This window comes from Cervus elaphus, chromosome 7 (genome assembly GCF_910594005.1).
Source record: "Cervus elaphus chromosome 7, mCerEla1.1, whole genome shotgun sequence".
In the NCBI taxonomy this organism is placed as follows: domain Eukaryota; kingdom Metazoa; phylum Chordata; class Mammalia; order Artiodactyla; family Cervidae; genus Cervus; species Cervus elaphus.
In genome coordinates, this window is record NC_057821.1 from 34,879,876 (window position 1) to 34,891,734 (window position 11,859).

Genomic DNA, 11,859 nt, shown 5'->3' on the forward strand with positions numbered 1-11,859 from the left:
TTACCAGTAGATGAATTGATGGAATAACAAAAGAACTAAAGATGATTACTTAATTGAGCTCCCAAAATTTGACATATGCATATGAAGAGAGTTATTCAAGTATAATTTTATTCTTGGCTCCTTGTGGTATTCTGAGAACGTTGATTGAAGCTATATGTAAAAGAAATTACTTTATTATGATAGTAAAACAACTCATATCATTGTGTCTGTACATTTAGAATCCATTAACCCAGTGGCCATAAAAATGAGTGGCCTCATCCCCTGGGGAAGAAAATGTTAGCAATTCCATGTCTATTTATTTTTATCTCACTGTCATTTAGTTTATATTTTGTGTATATTTTTAAAATGTCACAAATATATTAGAATAGCAATGCATATAGAATATTTTTACACAATAAATTAGGTCACTGACAGTGTTTTGAAAAATGGAAAATAATTTGGAGGTTAGTTCTTCAGGAAACAGAAAATTATCAAAATTTGCTCCATAAAATGTTACTTAATTTGGGGTAGTTTACCAAAAATTTTTTATGAAACCAGTTCAACTGAAGAGAGGCAGAATGTTCAATACATCCATGTTTAAAGGATTTTCTCTAGACAGGAAACACAGAAACGGTGTATATACGTGAACCCAAAACAACAAAGTAAATGGCAACAGGACCATACCTGTCAACAATTACCTCAAATGTAAATGGGTTGAATGCCCCACCCAACGAAAAGACAAAGACTGGCTGAATGGATATAAAAACAAGACCCCTATATATGCTATCTATAAGAGACCCACCTCAAAACAAGGGACACATACAGACTAAAAGTGAAGGGCTGGAAAAAATATTTCACGCAAACAGAGGCCAAAAGAAAGCAGGAGTCGCAATACTCATATCATATAAAATAGACTTTCAAATAAAGGCTGTGAAAAGAGACAAAGAAGGACACTACATAATGATCAAAGGATCTATCCTGAAGAAGATATAACAATTATAAATATATATGCACCCAACATAGGAGCACCGCAATACGTAAGGCAAATGCTAACGAGTATGAAAGAGGAAATTAATAGTAACACATAAATAGTGGGAGACTTTAATACCCCACTCACAACTATGGATAGACCAACTAAACAGAAATTTAACAAGGAAACACAAACTTAAATGACACAATGGACCAGCTAGACCTAATTGACATCTATAGGACGTTTCACCCCAAAACAATCAACTTCACCTTTTTCTCAAGTGCACACGGAACCTTCTCCAGAATAGATCACATCCTGGGCCATAAATTTAGTCTTGGTAAATTCAAAAAAATTGAATTCATTCATCATCTTTTCTGACCACAGTGCAGTAAGATTAGATCTCAATTACAGGAAAAAATTATTAAAAATTCAAATATATGGAGGCTAAACAACACGCTTCTGAATAACCAACAAATCATAGAAGAAATAAAAAAAGGAATCAAAATATGCATAGAAATGAATGAAAATGAAAACACAACAACCCAAAACCTATGGGACACTGTAAAAGCAGTGCAAAGGGGAAGATTCATAGCATTACAGGCCTACCTCAAGAAACAAGAGAAAAGTCAAATAAATAACCTAACTCTACACCTAAGCAACTAGAGAGGGAAGAAATGAAGAACCCCAGGGTTAGTAGAAGGAAAGAAATCTTAAAAATTAGGGCAGAAATAAATGCAAAAGAAACTAAAGAGACCATAGCAAAAAATCAACAAAGCTAAAAGCTGGTTTTTTGAAAAAAATAAACAAAATTGACAAACCATTAGCAAGACTCATTAAGAAACAAAGGGAGAAGAACCAAATTAACAAAATTAGAAATGAAAATGGAGAGATCATAACATACAACACTGAAATACAAAGGATCATAAGAGACTACTACCAGCAGCTCTATGCCAATAAAATGGAAAACTTGGAAGAAATGGACAAGTTCTTAGAAAAGTACAACTTTCCAAAACTGAACCAGGAAGAAATAGAAGATCTTAACAGATCCATCACAAGCAAGGAAATCGAAACTGTAATCAGAAATCTTCCAGCAAACAAAAGCGCAGGACCAGATGGCTTCACAGCTGAATTCTACAAAAAATTTAGAGAAGAGTTAACACCTATCTTACTCAAACTCTTCCAGAAAATTGCAGAAGGTAAACTTCCAAACTCATTCTATGAGGCCACCATCATCCTAATTCCAAAACCAGACAAAGATGCCACAAAAAAAGAAAACTACAGGCCAATATCACTGATGAACATAGGTGCAAAAATCCTTAACAAAATTCTAGCAAACAGAATCCAACAACATATTAAAAAAATCATACACCATGACCATGTGTGCTTTATCCCAGGAATGCAAGGATTCTTTAATATCTGAAAATCAATCAATGTAATACACCACATTAACAAGTTGAAAGATAAAAACCGTATGATTATCTCAATAGATGCAGAAAAAGCCTTTGACAAAATTCAACATCCATTTATGATTAAAACTCTCCAGAAAGCAGGAATAGAAGGAACATACCTCAACATAATAAAAGCTATATATGACAAACCCACAGCAAGCATTACCCTCAATGGTGAAAAATTGAAAGCATTTCCCCTAAAATCAGGAACAAGACAAGGGTGCCCACTCTCAACACTACTATTCAACATAGTTTTGGAAGTTTTGGCCACAGCAATCAGAGGAGAAAAAGAAGTAAAAGGAATCCAGATAGGAAAAGAAGAAGAGAAACTCTCACTGTTTGCAGATGACATGATCCTCTACATAGAAAACCCTAAAGACTCTACCAGAAAATTACTAGAGCTTATCAATGAATATAGTAAAGTTGCAGGATATACAATTAACACACAGAAATCCCTTGCATTCCTATACACTGACAATGAGAAAACAGAAAGAGAAATTAAGGAAACAATACCATTCACCATTGCAACAAAAAGAATAAAATACTTAGGAGTGTATCTACCTAAAGAAACAAAAGACCTATACATAGAAAACTATAAAACACTGGTGAAAGAAATCAAAGAGGACACAAACAGATGGAGAAATATACCGTGTTCATGGATTGGAAGAATCAATACTGTCAAAATGGCTATACTACCCAAAGCAATCTATAGATTTAATGCAATCCCTATCAAGCTACCAACTGTATTTGTCACAGAACTAGAACAAATAATTTCACAATTTGTATGGAAATACAAAAAAACCTCGAATAGCCAAAGTAATCTTGAGAAAGAAGAATGGAACTGGAGGAATCAACCTGTCTGTCTTCAGACTCTACTACAAAGCCACAGTCATCAAGACAGTATGGTACTGACACAAAGACAGAAATATAGATCAGTGGAACAGAATAGAAAGCCCAGAGATAAATCCATGAACCTATGGACACCTTATCTTCAACAAAGGAGGCAAGGATGTACAATGGAAAAAAGACAACCTCTTTAACAAGTGGTGCTGGGAAAACTGGTCAACCACTTGTAAAAGAATGAAACTAGAACAGTTTCTAACATCATGCACAAAAATAAACTCAAAATGGATTAAAGATCTAAATGTAAGACCAGAAACTATAAAACTCCTAGAGGAGAACATAGGCAAAACACTCTCTGACATAAATCACAGCAGGATCCTTTGTGACCCACATCCCAGAATATTAGAAACAAAAGCAAAAATAAACAAATGGGACCTAATGAAACTTAAAAGCTTTTGCACAACAAAGGAAACTATAAGCAAGGTGAAAAGACAGCCCTCAGATTGGGAGAAGATAATAGCAAATGAAGCAGCAAAGGATTAATCTCAAAAATATACAAGCAACTCCTGCAGCTCAACTCCAGAAAAATAAATGACCCAATCAAAAAATGGGCCAAAGAACTAAACAGACATTTCTCCAAAGAAGACATACAGATGGCTTCAAACACATGAAAAGATGCTCAACATCACTCATTATCAGAGAAATGCAAATCAAATCCACAATGAGGTACCATTACATGCCAGTCAGGATGGCTGATATCCAAAAGTCTACAGGCAATAAATGCTGGAGAGGGTGTGGAGAAAAGGGAACCCTCTTACACTGTTGGTGGGAATGCAAACTAGTACAGCCAGTATGGAAAACAGTGTGGAGATTTCTTAAAAAACTGGAAATAGAACTGCTATATGACCCAGCAATCCCACTTCTGGGCATACACATTGAGGAAACCAGATCTGAAAGAGACACGTGCACCCCAATGTTCATCGCAGCACTGCTTATAATAGCCAGGACATGGAAGCAAACTAGATGCCCATCAGCAGATGAATGGATAAGAAAGCTGTGGTACATATACACCATGGAATATTACTCAGCCATTAAAAAGAATTCATTTGAATCAGTCCTAATGAGATGGATGAAACTGGAGCCCATTATACAGAGTGAAGTAAGCCAGAAAGATAAAGACCATTACAGCATACTAACACATATATATGGGATTTAGAAAGATGATAATGGTAACCCTATATGCAAAACAGAAAAAGAGACACAGATGTACAGAACAGACTTTTGAACTCTGTGGGAGAAGGCGAGGGCAGGATGTTTCAAGAGAACAGCATCAAAACATGTATATTATCTAGGGTGAAACAGATCACCAGCCCAGGTGGGATGCATGAGACAAGTGCTCGGACTTGCTGCACTGGGAAGACCCAGAGGGATCGGGTAGAGAGGGAGGTGGTGGGGGGGGGAGTGGAATGGGGAATACATGTAAATCCATGGCTAATTCATGTCAATATATGACAAAAACCACTACAATATTGTAAAGTAATTAGCCTCCAGCTACTAAAAATAAATGAGAGGAAAAAAAAAAGAAAAAAAGAACATCCATGTTTGCGTGAGTTTGCATAGAGCCTCGGAGACGGAAACATTTTTGAAGTTGACCGGACTGGACCGGGGCAAACTTGAATCATGAATGCAAGAAAAAAAAAAAAAGCATGTTTGATCCCCTTAGTGTGGTCTAAGTTTTTTTCTTTAAATCACCTCCTTTTCTTCACCATTATTCCTGAAATCCCATCCTCTGCTTTACTATTACTTTTCCCATAGTACAGATCACCTGTTAATATACCATATAATGTACTCAGATTCATGTTTATTGCAGATTATCTGTCTTCCCCCAGCTGGAAAACCTGTTCCATGAGGATAAGTGTCTGCCTTTGTTTATTGATGTAAACTAAGCACCTGCAAGAGTTTCTGAGTCAAGGAGGAATTAAGTCAATGATCAGTTGGTTAAATTACCAATAGCAGAGTACTGGGCAGGCCCATCTGTTTCAAACTTTTGTGATTTTGATTTGCTATTGTAAATAAGCTTTTACAGTTAATGTTACAAGATTAAGACATGTTTCTGTTTCTTTTATGAGCATAAGAATAAACTACATGTGAAGATAAGGTTTTAGACGAAACATGATAGTAAAATGCACATTTGAAAAAAAAATTATATTAGTTTATTTGTTTTCTTTATCCAAAATAGACTTATATACCTTTTCAAAAACTTTTACTTACATATGTGTGTGTACATATATATAAATAAATTTCCATCTAGTCAAAGCTATGGTTTTTCCAGTAGTCAGGATGGATGTGAGAGCTGGACCAAAGGAAACTGAGCACAGAGGAATTGATGCTTTTGAATTGCAGTGTTGGAGAAGACTCTTGAGAGTCCCTTGGACTGCAAGGAGATCAAACCGGTCAATACTAAAGGAAATCAGCCTAGAATATTCATTGAAAGGATTAATAGTTAAGCTGAAGTTCCAATACTTTGGCCACCTGATGGAAAGAATTGACTCATTGGAAAAGACCCTGATGCTGGGAAAGACTGATGGCAGGAGGTGAAGGAGATGGCAAAGGATGAGATGGTTGGATGGTAACACCTTGTTGATGGACATGAGTTTGAGCATGTCCCAGGTGATGGTGGAGGACAGGGGAGCCTGACGTGCTGTAGTCAGTCCATGGGGTCTCAAAGAGTTGGATATGACTGATTGAACTTAACTGAAGGTATGCATATGTGTTATGTATGTAACATAATGATTATATGATCATTATACCTAGGTCACATTGACAAATATGCTATTTTAGTTTCAGGTAACATTATACATAGATAATACTGACATATAATGTTATTTTGGTTTCAGGTGTACAACGTAACTATTTGATATATATTGCAAAATGATCACCACAATAAGTCTGGTGAACATCCATCATTAGAAATAGTTACAATTATTTTATTGTGATGTAAATTTTTAGTATCTCTTGGCAGAAGCGCGGTGGCTGCGATGGACCAAGCAGAAGCGCGCTGGCTAAGGACCACACAGAAGTGTGGAGGTGAGGAGCTACACCTCGCAAAGGTCAAGGGCGGCGACCGTGAGTGCAAGGCGCAGGAGCAGCTAAGCGGAGCTACCCAATGTCCGAGGTTAGGGGCGGTGGCTGCGCAGGGCAGAGGAGGGCCGAGAGGAGCCACTCCAAGTTCAAGGTCAGGAGGGGCAGCTGTGAGGAGATACCCCTGGTCCAAGGTAAGGAGCAGTGGCTGCGCTTTGCTGGAGCAGCCGTGAAGAGATACCCCACGTCCAAGGTAAGAGAAACCCAAGTAAGACGTAGGTGTTGCGAGTGGGCATCAAAGGGGAGACATACTGAAGCCATAACCACAGAAATCTAGCCAATCTGATCACAGGACCACAGCCTTGTCTAACTCAATTAAACTAAGCCATGCTGTGTGGGGCCACCCAAGACAGCCGGGTCATGATGAAGAGGTCTGACAGAATGTGGTCCACTGAAGAAGGGAATGGCAACCACCTCAGTATTCTTACTTTGAGAACCCCATGAACAGTATGAAAAGGCAAAATAATAGATTACTGAAAGAGGAATTCCCCAGGATGGTAGAAGCCCAATATGCTACTGGAGATTAGCGGAGAAAAAACTCCAGAAAGAATGAAGGGAAGGAACAACAGCAAAACCAATACCCAGCTGTGGATGTGACTGGTGATAGAAGCAAGATCTGATGCTGTAAAGGGCAATACTGCATAGGAACCTGTTAGATCCATGAATCAAGGCAAATTGGAAGTGGTCAAACAGGTGATGGCAGAGGTGAATGTTGACATTCTAGGAATCAGGAAACTAAAATGGACTGGAATGGGTGAAATTAACTCAGATGACCATTATATCTACTACTGTGGGCAGGAATCCCTTAGAAGAAATGCAGTAGCCCTCTTGGTCAACAAAAGTGTCTGAAATGCAGTACTTGGAGGCAATCTCTTAAACACCAGAATGATCTCTGTGCGTTTCCAAGGCAAACCATTCAATATCACTGTAATCCAAGCCTATGCCCCAACCAGTAACGCTGAAGAAGCTGAAGTGGAACAGTTCTATGAAGACCTACAAGACCTTTTAGAACTAATACCCAAAAAGATGTCCTTTTTATTCTAGGGGACTGGAATGCAAAAGTAGGAAGTCAAAAAACACCTGTAGTGACAGGCAAATTTGGCCTTGGAGTACAAATTAAGCAGGGCAAAGGCTAATCAAGTTTTTTCAAGAGAACGCGCTGGTCATAGCAAACACCCTCTTCCAACAATACAAGAGAAGACTCTACACATGGACATCACCAGATGGTCGAGACCGACATCAGATTGATTATATTCTTTGCAGCCAAACATGGAGAAGCTCTACACAGTCAGCAAAAACAAGATCAGGAGCTGACTGTGACTCAGATCATGAACTCTTTATTGTCAAATTCAGAATTAAACTGAAAAAAAGTAGGAAAAACCACTAGACCATTCAGGTATGACCTAAATCAAATCCCTTATGATTATACAGTGGAAGTGAGAAATAGATTTAAGGGACTAGATCTGATAGACAGAGTGCCTGATGAACTATGGATGGAGTTTCATGACATTGTACAGGAGACAGGGTTCATAATCATCCCCATAGAAAACAAATGCAAAAAGGCAAAATGGTTGTCTGAGGAGGCCTTACAAATATCTGTGAGAAGAAGAGAAGCAGAAAGCAAAGGAGAAAAGGAAAGATATTCCCATTTGGATGCAGAGTTCCAAAGAAAAGCAAGAAGAGATAAGAAAACCTTCCTCAGTGATCAATGCAAAGAAATCGAGGAAAACAACAGAATGGTAAAGAATAGAGATCTCTTCAAGAAAATTGCAGATACCAAGGGAATATTTCGTGTGAAGATAAGATCAATAAAGGACAGAAATTGTATGGACCTAACAGAAGCAGAAGATATTAAGAAGAGGTGGCAAGAATACACAGAAGAACTGTACAAAGAAGATTTTCACGACCCAGGTAATCACAATGGTGTGATCACTCACCTAGAGCCAGACATCCTGAATGTGAACTCAAGTGGGCCTTAGAAGGCATCACTAGGAACAAAGCTAGAGGATGTGATGGAATTCCAGTTGAGCTCTTTCAAATCCTGAAAGATGATGTTGTGAAAGTGCTGCATGCAATATACCAGCAAATTTGGAAAACTCAGCAGTGGCCAAAGGACTGGAAAAGGTCAGTTTTCATTGCAATCCCAAAGAAAGGCAATCCCCAAAAAATGCTCAAACCACTGCACTATTGCACTCATCTCACACGCTGGTAAAGTAATGCTCAAAATTCTCCAAGCCAAGCTTCAGCAATACATGAACCGTGAACTTCCAGATGTCCAAGCTGGTTTTAGGAAAGGCAGAGGAACCAGAGATCAAATTGCCAACATCCGCTGGATCATCAAAAAAGCAAGAGAGTTCCAGAAAAAGGTCTATTTCTGCTTGATTGACTATGCCAAAGGCTTTGGCTGTGTAGATCACAATAAACAGAGGAAAATTCTGAAAGAGATGGGAATACCAGACCACCTGACCTGCCTCTTGAGAAACCTACATGTAGGTCAGGAAGCAACAGTGAGAACTGGACATGGAACAACAGACTGGTACCAAATAGGAAAACGAGTACATATGAATAGGAAAATAGGAAAAGTACGTCAAGGCTGTATATTATCACCCTGCTTTTTTAACTTATATGCAGAGTACATTATGGGAAATAGATGGGGAAACAGTGGAAGCAGTGTCAGACTATATTTTCTTGGGCTCCAAAATCACTGTAGATGGTGATTGCAGCCATGCAATTAAAAGATGCTTACTCCTTGGAAGGAAAGTTATGACCAACAGGGATAGCATATTAAAAAGCAGAGACATTATTTTGCCAACAAAGGTCCGTCTGGTCAAGGCTATGGTTTTTCCAGTGCTCATGTATGGATGTAAGAGTTAATCTGGAAGAAAGCTGAGTGCCAAAAAATTGATGCTTTTGAACTGTGGTGTTGGAGAAGACTCTTGAGAGTCCCTTGTACTGCAAGGATATCCAACCAGTTCATCCTAAAAGACAGCAGTCCTGGGTGTTCATTGGAAGGACTGATGCTGAAGCTGAAACTCCAGTACTTTGGTCACCTCATGCAAAGAGTTGACTCATTGGAAAAGACCCTGATGCTCATAGGGATTGGGGGCAGGAGAAGAAGGGGACGACACAGGATGAGTTGGCTGGATGGCATCAGCGACTCGATGGACAAAGTTTGAATAAACTCTGGGAGTTTGTGATGGACAGGGAGGCCTGGTGTGCTGCAATTCATGAGGTCACAAAGAGTCAGACATGACTGAGTGCCAGAACTGAACTGAACTGTCAGTGTTCAAATAGGCAATAAGTATATTCCCTTTTAGACTAACTGCACTTAATTGAGACAAGTGGCTTTGAGTCTTAGAATCAAAAAATCATCTTGAAACATTTGAGTTGAATCAAACTTGTCAGTGCCAACTCATATGGGTCTTTCTTGAAAGATCCATCCCTCATTAGGCCAACCTGGCTCCCATCACACATAGTATGGTGTGCAGGCATAGATCCGTGTTTAAGGCCTACGCTATTTTTTCCACTTGTCCATGCATTTCTTTCTTGACATCTTTCAGTGCTTCATCTGCCTCCTGTCTTCTCTATCCAAACAGATAATAATTAGAGCAGAAGATGTCTAAGTAGCTAGACTTGAAATTGCTGCCCACTAGGCATTTTGGAAGGGCTGAAGCTAAAGCTGAACCTCCAATGCTTTGGCCATCTCATGCGAAGAGTTGACTCATTGGAAAAGACCCTGATGCTGGGAGGGATTGGGGGCAGGAGGAGAAGGGGATGACAGAGGATGAGATGGCTGGATGGCATCACTGACTCGATGGGCATGAGTTTGAGTAAACTCTGGGAGTTGGTGATGGAAAGGGAGGCCTGGCATGCTGTGATTCATGGGGTTGCAAAGAGTCAGATATGACTGAGCGACTAAACTGAATGGAACTGAAGGCATTTTGGAAAGAGGCTAGGAAGGATTCTTTCCAGTATTAGTATTTTACTTTCAGGGCATTAGAAAGCTTTTCAGTTTGAAGAGTCCATCAATACAAATATATCTCAAGCATGAACACTGTTTAATTATTTATTTGATTAGTGATTAGCTGACCATCTGCTGAGAGTAAGGCAATGAAGGGTTAGTAACAATGGAGGATTCAGGCAAAAGGAATGAAGAACTCTTGGAGAAAGTGGACACATGAATAAAGAGACCATTACCTCTATTTTGGTTACGTTTTAGGTTTTGTTTAGGCTGACTCTGTAAAGAAATGTGTTGTTTCCAATTTATTTCCATTCATCATCTATGCTTTACAATCTATGTCTTATTTAAGTGTTAAAAATGACTAGTGACTACTGCTTGTTATCACTGGGTGGTTCGAGATTTCGTTCTGGTATTCCACAGGGTCTAGCAGAGGTTCTGTAGAGTACTTATTTCTATCATTTGCTGCAGAAGCTTAACATGTTTTGGTGATTTCTGGTACTAAGTTGATGAAATACAGGAAAATAGAGCTCACGTGCTTTTGGATAAATCCTTAATTTTTCTCCTCCCTTCTTTCTACTTTTCAGTCATTTATTGACTCAACCACTCCCATATTGTTGGATGCCTTTTTTGACTCTTATGTCTGCCTCATTCCTTGCATGTGGTCAAGGTCTATTTCATTTCCTGTATCTCTCACATCCTTTGTGTCTTATCACCTGGCAGAGCCCTCTTTGATTTTTCATGTCATAATATTCCCAGCTTTTTCTGGTCTCTTTCTTTCCCTCTACCAGCCCCAACTGCCACAACTTCTCAATCCACATTAAAGTTTCTCTTTTCTAATTCTGGACATACTGCTCTCTTGGACTAAATATTCTTGGTTTCCTGTTGCTTTGTAGAATAAAGACAAACTCTCTATTTTGGCATATATGATTCTCCCTAATGCATGAAAATCCATACAAGCATTTCTCCATTCTAACCCTACAATAATATATACAGCATATCATGCGAGCATAATCATGAGAGATACAGCATGTATGGTAAACAATGAACATTTCTTGTGTTTTTGTCAAACTTAATTATTCACTGATACCTTATAATGCTATACGTATTACTATCTCAGTTGCCTCGATCTAGGATGTCGGAGATCCTTACTTCATAAGATGATCCTAAATGAAATGAAGATATACTGTTTTCCTATTTTTGTGCATCAATATCCCATCAACCTTTCAAAACTCCATCATAAAGCCATACCATTTTCGTGACTCCTGTGACACCCTCAGATGGCTCCTAGCCTTACTTCAATCTACTGTAGCACCGTGTTGACATCACATCTTATTCTTCTTCATGCTATCATGTAACATACCAATTTGTGTGTTTATATCACCCTCTCTCTCTCCACAACTTGAAGGCCTGCTTCTGGAAAATAGAGATTTTTTTAAACCTCAGTTTAAGTCCTCATTGTATCCATGACATGTGATTTACTAATCTATAAGGTCAGTGAACTTCAAAGGTTCTTCATT